The sequence below is a fragment of the Mustela lutreola genome, chromosome 10, assembly GCF_030435805.1.
Source record: "Mustela lutreola isolate mMusLut2 chromosome 10, mMusLut2.pri, whole genome shotgun sequence".
In the NCBI taxonomy this organism is placed as follows: domain Eukaryota; kingdom Metazoa; phylum Chordata; class Mammalia; order Carnivora; family Mustelidae; genus Mustela; species Mustela lutreola.
The window spans coordinates 23,724,731-23,742,949 of NC_081299.1; the positions used below are offsets into that span (position 1 = coordinate 23,724,731).

Here is an 18,219-nt window from a genome sequence, read left to right on the forward strand (position 1 = left end):
CAGAAAAACAAAATGATGTTTGGGAGCAAGAGAGGTTAAAATGACTTAACTAAGACCACATTACTAATTAGTAGCAGATCAAAGACAGGAACCCAGGTCTCCTAACTCAATTAATTTTTCCTTCAATTTTGACTATGGAGGTATCCACATATTTTTCAGGTCATAATCTTTTTCATGTAACTCTAACTTTTCTTCAAATATTTGCTTGGATGTTGAACTGCAACTCTGTGACCTTAAATAAGGGGAGAAAAGATTATTAAAGTAACCACTCAAAGAACAATGGTTTGCATGCAGTGAAAAGCAAAACACAAGGAAATTCTAACCTGTTTGAATCCCTTTGGTTTAATGATGTTATCGCAGCTAATATGTGTGTCAGCTGAATAAAGGCACTGAAAGACCAGCTTTGTAGTGATGGCCAGTTTTGAAAGGTTACAGCTCTAGCATTAAGTTTTCTAGCTAGTCTCCAGTGTTTGTCCACTTAGCAAACAGAGCAAGTTTTATCCCATCTTATTCCTTTTGTAAGTACCACTTCCAAGGATAAGGATAATTCATTATTAGATTTTCAATTCTTAACAAACTTCAATTCTTTAAAAAATTAACAATTTTTCAATTCTTAACAAAAATAACAAAATCCCCAGCAAAGGAATTTCCACCAAATCAAACAGTATGTCCTATTAATGTTAAAAGATGTATGATAAAAACAAGCTTCTGGGGGCACCTGGGTGGCTCAGTTGGTTAAGCCGCTGCCTTCGGCTCAGGTCATGATCCCAGCGTCCTGGGATCGAGTCCCACATCGGGCTCCTTGCTCGGCAGGGAGCCTGCTTCTCCCTCTGTCTCTGCCTACCACTCTGTCTGCCTATGCTCGCTCTCTCTCCGTCTCTCTCTCTGACAAATAAAAATAAAATCTTTAAAAAAAAAAAAAAAAAACAAAAACAAAAAAACAAGCTTCTGTTCCATCTCCCAGCCCCAAGAGTTCAACTACACATCAACAGTTAAATGCTCTTGCACCTGTCTATTCAGATGAACTAATGTTAATCGCGTAAGAGACATAAGAATACAAAGCAGTCTGTAAAAAAAAACCCATAACCCACCACAGCTGGAAGGTACTAAAAATTACAAAGCCCTAAAGTTTAGCATAAACTCAGCATCTACACATCTTATAGGAAAATTTTCTTCTAAACCCATCTCTCTGACATTAAGTAATTTTATCTTTTATAGAACCTAACTTTTAAAATGTTGAATCTGGGACATTCCCATTTCCTATACAATAGTTGCATTTTTAACCAAAGAAAATAACTTCACTGCAGGATTAGAAGGAATGGTCTATGACAGAGAAATCCATTTAAATTAAGGAGAAGAAGGAAGGAGAAAGAGGAAATAGATGAAGAAAGGGGAAGCTGGAAGAGCAAGTGAGCAAGAGGCCAACTAAACTAAGACAATGTACTACCAGTAAGACTAAGTCAATAACACAACAGAGACTACTTTAAACTTTGAAGAGAGGTATGTCAGAATTTAAATATCCTATGTCAATACTCTAGTGCTAACATCTAAATGAAATGAGAATCAAATGCATGAAATAATATAATACCATCATTTAATCATGATTCTTAAAATGGAACATTATGCTGATGTTAAAAAGAATCAAACAGATCTGTAAGAAATATGGAAAGATGGCTAAGAGACTCTAATAACTGCAAAGAGCACATGATGGTATGAACAGTATATAGAGAAATATTTGTGAGTAATGTATAGCTTTCATACCCATCAACTATCTGGAAAGTTACAAAGAGGTAACTGGTTGTCAGGATCAAGGGGACCGGAGATGGAGGCCAGAAGCATGATTTACTTTATCATTATGCATCGCTTCTGAAATATTTTACTTTTCCCATGGACATGTATTACCTTTTTCTTTTTATTCCAGGGTGATAAAGCACCCTACAACGATTTACAATTTAACCATGTTCTCAAAAGTGCTATAACCACAGGATTATAAAGAGCCTTGAGAGAGCTAGTCACTCTTAGTCCCAGGCAGGCCTGTTCCTACACAATTCCAGACAGTTTTCTTCTTTGTTAAAGACATTAAATTACTGGGTAAAATTCAGGTTCTTCTTTGGCAACTGTAATTCTAAGTTAAACTATAAATACAGAGAATTTGAGGGCAACACAAACTTATTAAGCATCCTTTTAAAAATTCTGTCAATCCACTCACATCAAGTTTTCCACTGAAAAATTCTCTATTTCCGAGGTAAAGTAAATGATAAAATAAACTCTCTAATTTGATGGGTTATGCCAGGAGTCACCAAATTAAAACAGTACATTATAATATAAATACACAATAAAGAAGTCTAGATCTAAGAAAAAAATCTCAAAGCAAAGGTCTGGAAAAACAAGTAAGCATACATTTACTGTTATTTTTCTTACCAGAAATTCTACAGGAAGTCATGCAAATTTGAGTCAGCTTGGTTTGTAGAAACAGGCAACATGAAAGCATTATACTGCATATACAGCTAAAACCTTGCAACAAGTTTTTCCTAAAACAAATTCACCTCACTTCAACAAAGACACCTGCACTTCTCTTAAATAAGTATGAATAACCTATCAAGAGTAAAGAATTCACTCTCATGAAGAGTTAAAACATCTTCCTTACAATTTGGCTAATTAAGAATTTATTAATAATTCAAGTTATTTATTAGACACGTACTATGCATCCTAGTACTCTTTGAAGTGCAGTAAGAGCAGTAAAAGAAAATTCTCAGTAGGCAGAAAAAGATAAAATATGCCACTGTTAAGGAGAAAAATGCAAAGGAGGGGAAACTGCAGTGCCAGAAAGGAGAGGGCTTCTAATTTTAAATAAGGCTATCAGGAAAGGCCTCACTGAAAAAAAGTGACATTTTATCCAAGACCTGGGGGTGTGAGCCAAACAGATATTTGAAGGAGCATTCTAGGCAAAGGGATTAGCTGTTGCAAAGGTTATGAGGTGGGGCCATGCTTGGAGTGTTCTATGAACAACCCTCTCTTCCCCCTCTCTCTGTCAAATTAAAAAAAAAAAAAAAAAAGATAGACTTTAAGGTAAATTTGTCCACAAACTGGATATGGGGTCTATGAAAAGACTAAAGGCCCTGAGTAATTCTAAGAACCCTAACTTAATATTCAAAAATTATTCAAACAACAGATGAATAAAATCCTCACAACTATCAAGGAAGAAAAATAGGGAATTTATCTGTACAAGGGAATTTTATCTGTAAAGTACTACTGTATCTACTGCATTCTGACCATTTGAGGAAAAAATGTATCTTATAGACTTATTAAAATGATCTTAACTTTGCTAATTAATCTTCTAGTTAACTGGTCTCAAAATGAAAGCTACTCATCTTTCATAACTTACTCCCAAATTATCAGAGTTCTGTGGAAATAATAGTTCTACTCTTTTTGTTCATCCCTGTAGTTCCACTTATCAAACTAAAACTGTATACATCTGGCTCCTTGAATTTATTAGACAATTTAAATTAATGTTAATTCCCCTCCCCTACTATACAGTTCCAGGTAGCTGATAAGGATAGAGGTATCATTAAATTCTACACAAATTAAGAGTCCAAAATATCTGTGAACAAGGTAAAAATAGCTTCTTTACTGCTAAAAAAAAAAAAAAGTTTCATAGTTACTCTCTTGGTTATTCCCACTTTTCTACTTCCTCATTTAAGGAGGGAACTTGAGAATCAAGTTCCAGTACAGAAATCAATAATCACTTATATAAAAAGAAATTATGACCTTGATTGTGGGAAAATACTGTAACATTTCAGAACCAGCATGATATACATGGCCTGCCACTCAGAAAGGAAAGGAAAACAATTAACCAACAATTGCACCTGCTTCTGAGAACAGTGACCGTTATAAGTCCTGTGGGCCCAGTTCCTACTCAAATGAAAAGGGAGTGGTTTTCAAATTCGTGTGTACGCTAGTGATTAGAAGTACTTGTCATTTTCTAGTAATTCCTACCTCTACAAATAACTGTAATACAAAAATTGCATTAAATATTTTCATGCCACACTCGAAAATATTTATTTTCAATTCTGTACTGTTTCTCTAAAGATCAGCAATTCTCCAGTTGAATTTCTTGACCAAAAGTCTTATAAATAAAATTTCCCTTCCATAAATAAAATTTAAAAGAAGGTAACAGGACTATGGCTAATTTTCACTTTTTCTAAAAAAAATTATTCGAATACCAGTAATAACATTAAAAATCCTACCAGCACAATTCTAATATTGGGCATTAATCTTATTGAGTTCAAGTGAATTTTTAAAATATTAAGCTAAACATTTAGCTGTATTAAATTGATTCTATTCATTCACTCTTTTCATTTCCAGGCAAAGACATCATGGCTATCTCTCTTCGTGGGCTTTATGCTTAAAGATTTTACTTTATGTGCACTTTAAGATTCCTAAGCCTCTTTATTGTAAAGTTTAAGCACATTATTTTCCTAAATAACTGTGGTAACCTCCTTTACATGATTAAAAACTATCTCATATTCAGCAACATTCCCATATAATTAAATTCTAATATTTGTTTTCTTCCTTTCTTCCATCCTTCTTTTAACCTCAAAAGGCTAAGTAATTTTCCCAGAGAACAATTTAAGTCTTAATCATTTTAATTTAGTTTCCAACATCACTATATATACATTAACCCAGAACCATTAAGTCAATTATTGCATTAATAAAGAAATGTTTTTGAGATTCTGAAATTCAATTGTAAAAAAGCAAATTCAGTAGTGAAAATCCAGAAAAAAATAAAGAAAAGAATAGAAAAGAAAGGGGTGCCTGGGTGGCTCAGTCGTTAAACATCTGCCTCCCACTCAGGTTGTGATCCCAGCATCTTGGGATCCAGTCCCACTTCAGGCTCCCTGCTGGCCAGTACGTCAGCTTCTCCATCTCCCGCTTCCCCTGCTTGTATTCCCTCTCTCACTGTCTCTCTCTCTCTCTGTCAAATAAATAAATAATATCTTTAAAAAAAAAAAAAAAAAAAGGAAAGAAAAGAAAATCCAAAAGGACACCTGGATTCAACCTGTCAACACCACTTTGAAATATTTTCTGAGCTATATCAGGACAGTTAGAATGACTGTAACAGCTGTGAGTTCCCTGAGGTTGCAAAATAGATACTTGGGAAAAGGTTATTTGAATCACCTTTCAAAATAACCTACAGCACAGGAGCAGCATGCAAAGTAAGAACTTCCAGGCTATTGTTAGCATTATTTAAAATACATGTTTTGGAGCTGAGCAGTTTATAGGTCAGCTTAACTCTTTCATTTCCCCAATTTGTCAAGTGTATTGAGCATTATTTAAAGGTCCTGTTCAAATATTCACCACCACCAAGGAGGGAAGGAAGCTCTCATTCCAAATTACATCTTGTCAGCATAAATTCTTTGTTTGAGCCCCAGAAATTTTTTTGCTGTTAGGGCATTTTGGTCCAAGTTTCCCCTAAAACCGGTTAAGTTACACTTCACTTCCTCTCCTAAACTTTTTATAAATCACATTGCACTTCACAGCCATCAAGTCAAGAACACAAATCATTCTATTTGGAGCTGCTAGTGGCCTTTTAAAATATATACTGTCTCGGGGCACCTGGGTGGCTCAGTGGGTTAAAGCCTCTGCCTTCAATTCAGCTCAGGTCATGTTCCCACATCCGGCTCTCTGCTCAGCGGGGAGCCTGCTTCCTCCTCTCTCTCTCTCCCTGCCTCTCTGCCTACTTGTGACCTCTATCTGTCAAATAAATAAATAAAATCTAAAAAATATATATATATACACTGTCTACCCACTAACTGTCCGATTTATTTTGATAAAACACAACATTCACAGTCTTTAAAACACATACAGTGAGAGCAGTTGTTTTACATTAAAACACACTGGGAAAGGTATGTCCTATGGTGAGTGCTGTGAAGAGTGTAAGCCTGATGATTCACATACCTGTACCCCTTGGGCAAATAATACATTATATGTTAATTAAAAAAAAAAAAAGAAAAGAAAAAAAAAACCCACAAAAGTGAAGTTAAAATGGTAGAAATGGTGAAATACCTCTATAATGCCAAGTCAAGAGATAATTATTCTTTGCTCACCAGCTTAGTTCAACATGAATTCGCCTTTATTCTCTTCCCACTTAAAGAATGCAAAATTTAATCTTTCTTGTACTCTTCCTCCAAATGCTTAGTGAGATGGAGGACAATATGTCACCTCTGAATGATACTAAAATGCGGCACATCCAATCTTACAGCTAGCATTTGTGGAGCTCTTTGAGCATGCCATGCAAACACTATCCAGGATCAAGATACTAAAAGAATCCATGTGGGTGAAAAATATTTAATGAAGGACATTAAAATTTCATAATAATGCTATATACTTTGAAGACAAAAAATATGAGTAGAATGGAGTAGGATTAATTAGGACCTACGAGGAAAGGTAGAACTTTTATAGAGAAAGGAAAGGAGTCTTTGGTTAGAAAACTCTAGGAGGCCTTGACCATGCTGAGAATTTCAAACCAATTCAAATGCAATAAAAACTCTTAGGAATTTAAAAAGTATGAACAGTAATCAGGTAGCAATTCTTTGCTCAAAGATAGAAAACAAATATGCCACCTTGGTGGGCATCTTCTGATCAACTGAGCAGCTCCATAATTAACAAGCTGCACAAAAATAGACTTTCAACTTACTAACTCCTACCTCATAGGTGAATTTGTTTTCTAGCAAACACATGCGAATTTAACTAAATTCTACTTGCTGCTAACCTCCAAATGAAGATCTCATTTCACTAGAAAAACAATTCAGGACATAGTCTATGACTTAAATTTTAAGTGCTTCTCATCTAGAAAGACTGTTACTGGAATAATTTAAACCAATCACCAAAAGGAAACTTGTTTGTAACCACACATGTGGAATGAAGAGTAATGTCACTTAGAATCTATTGTTTCTCTATCACATCCTTCTCAATTTGCTGACAAATCCTGCCGATGACTCATATCCTTCTGCACTAACCAGTCACTCTGTTCCCTCATGATAGACTTTCACCAATAATGGAAAGTAGAAAACACATTAATTTGTTTTGCTACTAAAAACAATAAATATCAACATATGTAGATAGATCCAATTTACAGATACTGTGGTGATACAATCTAGTGAATGTCTCCTATAAAAGACTGCCAAAAAAAAAAGTTATGCTCAAATCGCAACTAAAACTAAGGCAACTACAAGAAAGCAGACTGATTGTGAATTTGAATTCCTGTCAAACGATACATTAGTTAAGAGCCAACATTTTTGACCACTGCAGAAATAAAAACACAAAGCAATTTATCTGATCTGCTAAAGCAAATATATCATGTGTGCATTTTATGCCAAAAGAATTAACATTTCCTGAGAAGAATGAAATTTCAACCCAAAAATACTATGAAAGGAATTAAATATCTCTAAAGGTAAAGACCATTCTAATCGTCAAAATATTTTTTCAAAACAGGCTCAACTAGCAAAGAAAGGGTCACAGAAGAGCTTAAAATTCTCTAGAGTTTAAAAAGGCAATGTTGTGCAATGTAAATATATATTCAAATGATGAGATTTAATTTCTAGGCCACTTACAATGGAATGGATGCTGTGTCACAGAACCTATGGGTAAGAAATCAGTGCAGGCATACAAAAAACATTTGTATTGGGGTGCCTGGGTGGCTCAGTCAGTTAGGTGTCTGCCTTAGGCTAAGGTCATGATCCTGGGGTCCTGGGACTGAGCTCTGCATCAGGCTCCCTGCTCAGCCAGGAGTCTGCTTCTCCCTCTCCTTTTGCTCCTTCCTCCACTCGTGCACACATACTCTCTAATTAAAAAAAAAAAAAAAAAAAAATGTATTCAAATCATATAAAAACTATTGGTATAATATGTCTATTCCTCATAGTCATTTCTTCAGGAAAGATTTTGTATCCTGTCAGTCTATGCTGATTGAAGAGATAGTTCGGGGGAAACAACGTTAACACAGGCAGTGCAAAAGGGTCATTTTCTCACCTGGGTTCTGGTAACTCCACAGGGTAACTGTGAAAGTGGACAGAGCCTGCAGTGCTGTGAAGCTTCTTTCTTAGAGGTGCTAGAATAGTGACAGTTTCTGGTTTAGCCTAGACCTCTACAACTCCAAGAAGGGAAAAAAAAAAAAAAATACCATGTAATATCTACTTGAGCTCTACACCAAGCAATTCTATAGGGCTGCAAGTCCCAAGACAGTGGCCAAAGGAGCTAGAAAATGTGGTTCAATCAATAAAACAAAAATAAAATAAAACAAAAGAAAAAGCTACCAGACACCTCTACACATATAATATCCCTAAAGATGAAAATGGATGAAAGTCTCTTCTAACGTTCCAGATTAACAGATTCAAATCACCACTTCCCAAAAAAATTTTAATTGCTGGTATCCACTGTTCACTAACAAACCCAAGGTACAAAATTATATGAAGTGCAACATCAGAGACTCTCACTTTATAAATTTAGCAAATTATCATCAGTTTCTATATAACCCAACTCGTGTCTTAAGAAAAATCTCAAAACAGCAACACTCCCAAAAGAACAAAAAAAAAGTATGCAAGTAACTGAAATATCTTAAAAAGAAAAAAACCTAAATTTCAGACAAAAAGGCCAACTTCTTTAATGTACACTTAACTCCTATAGAGTAACAAGAGTTAACTCAAAAATAAAGTTTAGCAAGAGATTTAAGTACCTTAACCCCCAAGGGAAAACTTTTTTTTTTATCCACTGCCATCTATTTACTGATATCTTTAATCTGGATTTCAAAACCTAGAATTCACAAATTGATTCTGTAATCAATCTCCTTATCTGTACGAGTGAAAGTGCCACTTAGTCAAAGGATTATTATGAATTTTAAGTAAGAGGTTTTATGATTCAGCATTATAAGATTCTCAAGAAGGGAATGTTGAAACCTAAAGCATAATGATGGATTTCACAAGGTGTCCTAAGATCTCAAGATCTCTACCACTGCCCTATTCATAAATATAACTAAGTCTACCATGTTAAAATTTTGGATCTTGACTTCCAGTTGCTCAAAATTTTTAAAGATCTCCAACTTCTATAAGCAGTAGAGCCGATTATACAGCTTCTGAAGAAATCAAGCTAACTTGGATTTCACTCTAACTTAGGTTTTGCTCTTCCAAGAGTAACAACTAAAAATTTATGTATTGCTCTTCTGCATGTTATTTGTAAATGCTTTTTCTAGAGACTCTAATGGTCACCAATCCCACATTCCAAAAAAAAAAAAAAAAAAAAGGAATAGTACAAACCCTGTTAAGTAAACCTCTACTGAATTTAAACTTTACACGTCAAAATTCTACAACTACTACATACAGAAATGCCACCTTTAAAAGACAAAATGTTAGCGTAAGAGTTAAATCTTAAGAAAAATAAATATTTTACCTTGCTTCACACAAATGTCTTTTCAAGAAGATATAAATATAGGGCTTTCAAACTTTTTTAAAAAGTTATATGCAAAAGCATTCAAACATTTACTCTTCCCTAGTGCCACCAAAGTTCAATGATGTTATAAATGGTTTCTGCTTATAAATTTGGTTAGTTCAAATTAAATATTACTTGACTGACTCATGGAGGGAGTGGTTTGACTTTTGCTGTTCTGAGTCAGAATAGACCCAGTTCAGCAGTTCTAAACAATTTTTCATTTGTATAGGTGTCCTAAACGTTAGCTTTTTCCAGTTGCAAAATATAACAAACCGTTGCCTTAGTAGAAAGGTCTTAGTGGTAATAATAATTCGAATATGTAGTTCAATTTATAATTAACAAGTGCTTCTACATATATTTTCTCACTTGATCTTCACAATCTCCTAAGTATCTCATACTGCTGAACAGAAAGACTTCCACATAGGAGTGACAAGTCCTAGTTGACTCTTACCCCAATAAATAACACTCTTCCTCTCTCTCCCCCAAAATAAAAAACATAAAAGGCTGCTGGGTTTCTTTAATCAGACTCTCTTCTCCCAGACATATCCCAGGTGCCTCATAAAAGCTATGTCTCAAAGCACACACCCTGGGGCCCCAAGAGTTTCAAGGCAGAATCTCCACCCACATAAAAGCCTAGCTTAGGCCCCAAAGAGCCTCAAGTCAGCATCTCCTAAATGACCCCCTTGCCTCCAGCCATCTAGTCTTCTGCATTAAATTCAACATTTCTCATCTGTACGAGCTGCTAGGTCACTGTGTGGTTGAGAACCTCAAAGTGAGACAACCTACTGTGAGGGTGGTAATGGTAGAGTAGAAAAATCAAGGACTTTTGGAGTCATACAGACCTGGGTTTTTAATCCATTTCCAATTCTCACTATCTTATGACCTAGGACAAGTTACTTAAACTCTTTGAGCCCGTGTATCTCTTCATCTCATCACTGTAAATCACTGAGGCCTCATCACTGTATCCCAACTGCCTAGCAAATAGAAACCACTCAATATGTGGAAAGAAATGCAAACAAGGACCCCCTACCCCCTTTAGAGTAACTGCAAGAATTATACAGGGAGTGTATAAAAATGCCCAGTACGTAGGAGGCCTTTAATAATAATGAATCCAGGGACCTCTGCCTTCATCTCAGGCCATGATCCCAGAGTCCTGGGATCAAGCCCCGCAACCGGCTCTCTGCTCAGCGGGGAGCCTGCTTTCCTCTCTGTCTCTGCCTGCTTCTCAGCTTGCTTGTGATCTCTGTCTGTCAAATAAATAAATAAAATTTTTAAAAATTTAAAAAGAATAATAATGAATCCAGTCTCCCACTAAATATTAACAATAGTATTCACTATTTCTAAAAGCACAAAGCATGCTAATGATTGAAAAGGACATACTAAGAAAAACATAATTTTGGACTTCTAATTACACACCAATGTTTTGGTTCTATTATGTCTACTACCAAAATGACCACAGTCTTTGCTTATCCTACTGAAAGACTCCCAACTTCTAAGAACCTTCTCATCAGTAAAGTGTAAAATCCGTAACAAGGTACTTTTTATCAAGAGCCCCTAATTCCACAACACAGGAATCTGGCAAAACTCCATAACAATATTGATTCACTACCCAATATGAAACAATTTTTTAAATGTCAAAGATTAGAATACTGGCAAACAACTTCTCACCATCTTCAACACAACGGCATGCTGGCAAGTGATTCTGAAGCCTTAAAAATGTGTCATCCTTAGCCTTAATTTCCTTTTGCATGCTGAACAAGGCATAACTTCATTCACTTCCTGTCTGAAACTACTCTGTAATACAGAGCACAGCAGCAAATAACTACCATATTCTAACTCAGCAGCAGTTGTAGTCTGGTGATTCCAAACAGACAAGCAAGCCTACAGTGATGCTTAGAACGGCTACACGCTTTTTATGTTTCTTGACAAACTCCAGGGAATAATAAACTACCCTCTGGTTCTTCTTCATCATCAATGTTACATTATTTTTTTCTTAAAGAGTTCTTTTCCAGAAGGGTAGAGAAGAGTTAGTATCTGATAAAAATTTTTTCTATCTACCTAACGATAAAATACCTTTCACCTGAAAAATTAGCAGTACTTTATAAAAGTCTATGCTTCTGAACACTCTAAGGGCAAGAGCCTAGGATCCTGGGCAATAGACAAGGTTCTTCTAGTTAGCTCTCAGAGCGCCAGAGGACGATGGGATGGCCACCACGTCCCTGATAAATTTAGAAATTCGTATCGAAGCCATAAAACATAGGGAAAACATTTATCCTCCCTCTCCCCGAAAAGCATGACCTTTCTTTTAAAAATCCCAGAGCCAGAGGACTATAGTGCCCCTGGGATAAACTCCTATACCGTTTCCTCATAATGGAACCCAAGAAACCAGGGACACGACGCTCTTGGAAAGAACTCCCCAACCGAGGACCGCAGGGTTCACTATCGCCATACACAGCGATCACGATCACGGAGAGCCTCCAGGATGCCCGCTCACACACTGGACAATCGCAGGCACACCCTTTCCACGTTCCCTCATCTGCCATTCACCCCTCCCCAGCCTTCCTCTCTCACACGGCACTCATATTCCCCCACACACACTCCCCCACTCTGCCCCATACACTCAACGCTCTCCCTCTCCCACCACCTCACTCTCCCCCATTTACCCCTCTCGCCCACGCGCACTGCCCCCCCACACCCCCACTGTCCTCTACACTCTGCTGGTACTCACACTGCCCCCGGACACGGCCCCCAACTCTCTCATCCACACACACCCCAACTCCGCCTTCTTTCATCCCTCATGCACACCCAGCCTCTCCCCAACTCACACTGTCCCCCTCAGGCACGCACATTCTTCCCCCTCAACACTCCACATTCTTCCACACGCACCGTCCCCCCTTCCTCACCCACCCCCGTTCTCCACGCTTCCCGGCCGCGCTCCCCCCGCCCCCGGCCCGACCCGGCCCTCCTTCCGGGGACGTGTCTCAGGCCTGCACTAATGGCTGCGGCGCCTCCCGCCCTCCCCTTCCCCGAGGCCCCGGGAGCCGGCGCGGGGGCCGCCCGGGAGGAGCGCACTCACGCTGGCGAGCTGGGGACTGGGCATTGAAGTCCGGCGGCGGCGGGAGCGAGGAGGCGCCTCTCTCCTCAGTCACCTCGGCGGCGGCGGCGGCGGCGGTAGCGGTGGCGGCGGCGGCGACGACTCCCCCCCAGCCTCGGCGCGCGACACCCGGCCCGGCCCGGCGGCGGCGGCGGCGCGTGTCCACGAGTCCGTCTTGCTGCTGCTGCTGCGGCCGCCGCTGCGTCTCCTGCTGCCGCCACTGGCCCCGCTGCCGCCGCTGCCCTGTGGCGTCGCCTCGCGCAGTGCCCGGCCGCCGCTGCCGCTCCAGCCGCTACCGGACGGACGACGGTTACAGCCCGGCCGATCGCGCCGCCGCCACCACCGCTGCGCGCGCAGCCGGAACCAGCTCCCGCCGCCGCCCCTCAGGGGGCGCTGCAGGGCGCGGCGCGCGCGCCCACTGGCCCGCCCCCCGAGCCCGCGGACTGGCTGGCTTGCCGGCTCGCGGGGCGGTTGGGCCCGCCCACCTGCCCCGCGGGGTGCTGACCTACTGCCCTCGGCGCCTCCCCCGCTCCTCCTCGTGGTTCGTTCCTCTCCTCACTCCCGGCTGCGGAAGGCGCGTCCATGTGACCGGGAAGGGGGGGGCGGAACGTGGCCATAGGAGTCGTTCGCCCACGCCGCGGCCCCCTCATCCCATCCGCACCTGGGCAGAGGCGAGGGCCAGCGGCCGCGACGTAACCTGCAAGGTCGAAGGGCTTTTTCCCGCATCCCGAGCCGTGAAGCCTGAGGCCAGATCCTGATGGGACTGGGCGGCGACCGAGCCCTTTGCTCGGGGATTTCCAGCTCAGAAGTGACAACCAGGGCAGCTCAGTTCTTGGCTGCCCTTCCTCGAGGCCCCAAATAAATAGCATGCGTGCATGCGTCTGCAATTCTGCAATTACGAAGATTGTTTCTGCGCCTCTCCCGGTCCCATCCCCGCGCGACACACACACACATACACACACACACCCCTATGAACCCTTTCTGACAGTCCAAATTTCAAACTTCCGGTACGTAGCATCTTGGGCAAGTAAGTTATTTCCTCTCTCTTAGTACTCTAAATTATTAAATGGAAATAGTTACCAGCTACTTCATGAGGCTCTTTTCACGTATCAATGATAGAATGTATGAGAAATGCCTGATAAAGAGAAAATCCTGAATTTAAAGTTTTCCAACCTAATCTCCCCTTTAACGACAGAGATTATCCTTGAGATTCCAGTATTCTCTCTAGCATTTGGAAGGTGACCAGAAATTCTTTAATTCTTTGTCAGACCACAAGTTTTTAGTTTCGGTTTGGAAAATGTGGTCACTGGTGAGTTTGGGAGACTCGTCTGGGCCATTGACTGGTCTAACAGCAGCCAGAAAGAGGCACGGGAGGCTGGCTTGGGAGGAAGAGGGGAGGCTCACCCATGAGAGTTGGTGGGGGGGTGGCTAACTCTTCCCTAACCACCCTAGGAAGTCAACCTGCCCAGAACCAACCCCTATTGAGAAAGGGCTCCTGCCCCTTGGGCTGCTTCTCCTCCGGGAGGACCACGCACATGTTCATTTGGCCCTGTGGGAAGAAGCAATGGTCAGTAGGCATCATTAGGCTGTCCCCACAAGGTAGACCTGGGGCATTGCTCCTGACCAGAAGGCTTCTATTAGAGCTTAGCAGTAAAAAGAAAGGTCTTATGTATGACTCAGCCACATGGAGCCACAGAACAGAACCCAAGATGTTCACCACCAGCAGGTGGCCCAGGAGAGGGTATTCCAGGGCAAGGCTGGCTGGCAGGACTGTGTGGGAGTTGAGAGGCCCTGAAAGGAGGGGCTGCAGATCAGAATCAAGGCCGTTGGATGAGGAGCACCGGGCTCAGCTGCTGCTTGCGTTCTGCCTGCCTCCAGCAGGCAGCATTTTCCACTTCCTGGAAGCACAGACTTGAAACAGAAAACTACATCCTCCGCAAAACTTTTTTGAGTCTCCTGGTCACTGGTTCTTCCACTAAAGTCTCAAAACACCTTACGCAATCAGCTATCCTAGCACTCATCACAGTGTATTATAAATGCCTATTTTCATGATTCTTCCCTCCTTAGACTGACCTACTTGGGGCAACCTAGTACATGGCTGAACAAATGAATCAATCTTCCCTCATCTAGCTCTCAGCCGGGCCCTAAAATGTCAGTAAATAATACAATAACAACAGAAGGAAAGCAATAATGGCCATGAAAGCGGCTACCAATTACTAAGCAAGCATCTACACTATTCTAAATCCTGCAAGCTGTTTCGAAATGTATTATGAAGTTTACTCTTCAAATTAACCTTCAAAATAAACTTCAAAATAAGGAAGGTATTCTCACCTTCATCTTAAAGGGGATTGGAAGTTCAGAGAGATTAAGTGGCAGACCCAGGATTCAGTACAGGTGTCTGCCTCTAAAGCCCGAATAAGCATAATGTTAGTCTCTAACTCCAATCAATAACAGGTTTCTCTCAGAGTGGGCTGGAACCCCTTCTGAGATGTTGGAAACAGCACAGCACCCCACCCCACCCCGGCCGCCAGCTGAAAGCTAAAGCCCTGAGACCATGACACCACCATACCTCCAGGTCAGCAGGGAAATGCTCTAACCTCTGTCATAAATGACCTCACCCAGATGGTTTCCCAGGGAAGACTCCACAACTCAAAACACATCAGGAACTGGGCTGCAGGCCCCTTAGTATGGTGCAAACCTCCCATGGTAGTGAGTTTCATACATAAGTGCCCCAAGTTTATCCAGTGCCTTTGCTGAAACCTTCAATTGCCATTAGCTTATTAATCTTCCCAGTGCCCCTGTGAGGCAAAGCTGGCAGTATTCTGGGCCAATTTTATAGAGCATTAGCTTCTTGAGAGCAGGAGCTATGTGAGCCACACACAGGAGTTAGAAGAAATGGTAATGGTGATGTGGCAAAGAAATGGAGACTCTTGAAGAAGTGGTTTTAGACAGAGGTGGGGACACAAACCAGTGCCTGGTTCCCACCCTGGGACTCTAGACTGTTTCATCTGGCATCCTTGCATTGCTTTTGAGTTCCTGGTTAGCCTTGGGAAGTTACTTCTTCTAGTCTCAATTTCCCCATCTATAAAAAGGCAAAGGTAACAGTATTTACCTCCAAAGGTCGTTCTGAGCATCCCAGGAAGTAGTATGTATAACCCAGGTCGAACCACACTGGACTCATAATAAGTGTTCAATAAATGTTACCTATTATTACAGTGGTGCTTGGCAATTATTAGATGGTACTTAACACTTATTAGAATGGTCCTTGGCACTGTGGAATGCATAAACGGAATAAGCTTTGCTATTACTGGTTCTACAGAGTCTTTTTCAAAATTGTAGGCTCTGTTACTGACTACTTGCATTGTGGCCTTACCTTCATGAATGAACCTTCTGTCTTCATCTGTGAAATGGGATAGCCCTGAAATGAAGATAATGAAGGTCTTGAAAGTGCTTTGTAAACTGTCAAGCACTATGTAAACATTAATCTTTATTTTGTACTATGACTGTACAAAAATCCTAGCTCTGTCCCTTAAATTCCTGACCTCTAAAGTTTCTTCATGTGTAATATGGCCATGAGGATCACATCTATCTCAGGGGGTGGTTGTGAAAAAAAAAAAATTTTTTTTTAATGATTCATGACGATATATTTGTAGTGCCTAGCAGGGTGTAGGTGGCCCCTGCGTGTTACTTCCCTACTCCCTGACAGGTACTGCTTTTCAGTGTGCTGCAGTAAAGAAAGCCGCAGGATCTGGTGGGAAATGTATGAAACCAATAGAGCTGGGATTATTCCTGCCTCTGCTGCTGTGAAGCCTTGGGCAAGTTACCTAACCTCTCTGAGTTTTCAGATTCCTTGCGTCTCACAAGAGATAAGGTATGGCTACTTTGCAGTTTCAGGAAGAGGAGACTGACGGACGCGACACAGACCTTGACTCAGAGCCAGGGCTTGCTCAGTAAACGGGAGTTACTGACAAATGGGCCGACAGGCCTGTGAGCTACTCTTATGGAAAAGACCCAGTTGGAAGCGAGGACCAAAATTCCCCCCACCCGATACCAGATAGGGTCTTGAGCTGCAAAATAAGAGATGCAGACTCTCAGTAGGTCCGCAGAGCTTGGGAGGTTCCCGCCCAGCACTGCCTTTCTCGTCCGGATCCTGTGGACCAGTCCAGAGAGCCAGGAGACCCACCCCCTCCCAAAGTGATAACCCGGGGGGAGGAGGTAGGGGGAGGAAGGAATGTACTGATTCACCGCCCCACCCATCCCCTGCCTCTAATCTCTCTTCCGGAATTTTACGGCGCTCTTGTGTTGGGGCGGAGGCGGAGGGGGCAGGGCGCGGGTTATCGCCGCTGCTGGACCCCAGCACCCCACCCTTGCGGATCAGCTGCTACGGGAAGCCCCGGGGAGTGTTGCACACACCCGGGCGGTTTGCTCCCTGCTGTGCGTGCTCTTGGGGGCGGGACCCGGGGAGCCCCTGCACGGAGGGTGAGGAGCTGTGAATTCTGACAAGCGTTCAGTCTCGCTCGCGAGTGGGTCCCTCTCCCCTAACGGGTAGGAGTTGGAGAGCTGGAGCTGAGTCCCGGCTCCGGCCTGAGTGCCCTGGAAGGCCACGGCCTCCTTCAGGAACCTTCCCGTCGCCAATCAGCTCTCAGGATCCCCATCTCCACCGCAGTCAGGTGTAACTGGATTGCAGCCAGAAATCCAGAGAGCAAACAACTTGGAACTGGCCGAGAGGGAGAGAGAGAGAGAGAGGTTTAGAAGTACAGCTCAGCCACCTTTTTTATCTTCCTAAAGATGGGGCAAGTGCAGCGGGACAAAGTGGGGATCGGATCGAGGCAATAGATACTGAGAGAGAGCCGGCGGTGGATTCCCCAGTACTTTAATCTGCCCCGCCCGCTGGGATCAGTTCACCACATTTTCTCATAACCTTGAGACTTAGTTTCCCCGTTTGGCGGTCGAAAAATATAAAAGAATTTGTTAATAATTGAAACAAGAGCTGTTGGAAATGTAACTCCCAACAAAGCGATTAGGAGGTAATGATGTTCACAGCCAGCATTTAGTGAGCACTTACTATGTGCCAAGGACTGATGTTCTAAGCATTTTACCCGTATTAACTAATTTAATTTTCACAATAATGCCAGGACATGGAAATTTTTATTATCCTTGCCTGGAAACTGGGTAACAGCAAAGCCACTTGGTCACAGTCAACCCAGCCAGTATATGATAGAGGCAGGCTCTGAACACAAGGAGTATTTTTCCAGGGCCCCCCACCCTCAACCACTATGCCATCTGCCTCTCCTAATGAGAATGTGGTCATGATCTATCCACCTGGACATTGGTTTAACAGTGTAAGCGCTTTTCATTATGGCAACCTCTTTCAGAGTGACTTAGATTATCTGTGCATGTATAAATGTTTAATATGTGCTCTCTGACTGTGATAATGTTTCTACACACTGAGACATCAAAGCACCAGGTCCAATGGGGCAATCAAGGTCACATTGTGAAACCAAGAAGATTCCTTCCCCAATGGTGCACAGTTGTCTTAATTCTGTCAAGTGTTATAGCCAGAATCTTGACTTTCCCTCCACAGTGCATCCCATTTTACCTAGTGGTAACCTGCAGTACCCAAGTCCACACCAGTGATCCTAATT

General features: G+C 41.8%; 1 protein-coding gene and 1 long non-coding RNA gene across 3 annotated transcripts in view; both read right to left on the reverse strand.

The window, feature by feature from the left end:
* Positions 1 to 12,695, reverse strand: part of PTP4A2 (protein tyrosine phosphatase 4A2) — a 29,508-nt gene extending 16,813 nt beyond the window's left edge. The window contains exons 1-2 of one of the 2 annotated variants that reach the window (XM_059135553.1): positions 12,557 to 12,683; positions 8,029 to 8,143 (exon numbers count right to left, since the gene is read on the reverse strand). The gene's annotated coding sequence lies outside the window, so the exon portion shown is untranslated. Of the gene's footprint in view, positions 1 to 8,028; positions 8,144 to 12,556 lie in introns of both variants that reach the window. The other variant, XM_059135551.1, reaches the window with a different exon arrangement.
* A 1,322-nt stretch (positions 12,696 to 14,017) lies between these two features.
* On the reverse strand, positions 14,018 to 17,168 carry LOC131810467 (uncharacterized). The gene is made up of 3 exons (XR_009345593.1): positions 16,865 to 17,168; positions 15,948 to 15,992; positions 14,018 to 14,123 (listed from the first exon to the last, which is right to left on the reverse strand). It is a non-coding gene; the product is annotated as an uncharacterized LOC131810467 (long non-coding RNA).
* Positions 17,169 to 18,219: the final 1,051 nt, after the last annotated feature.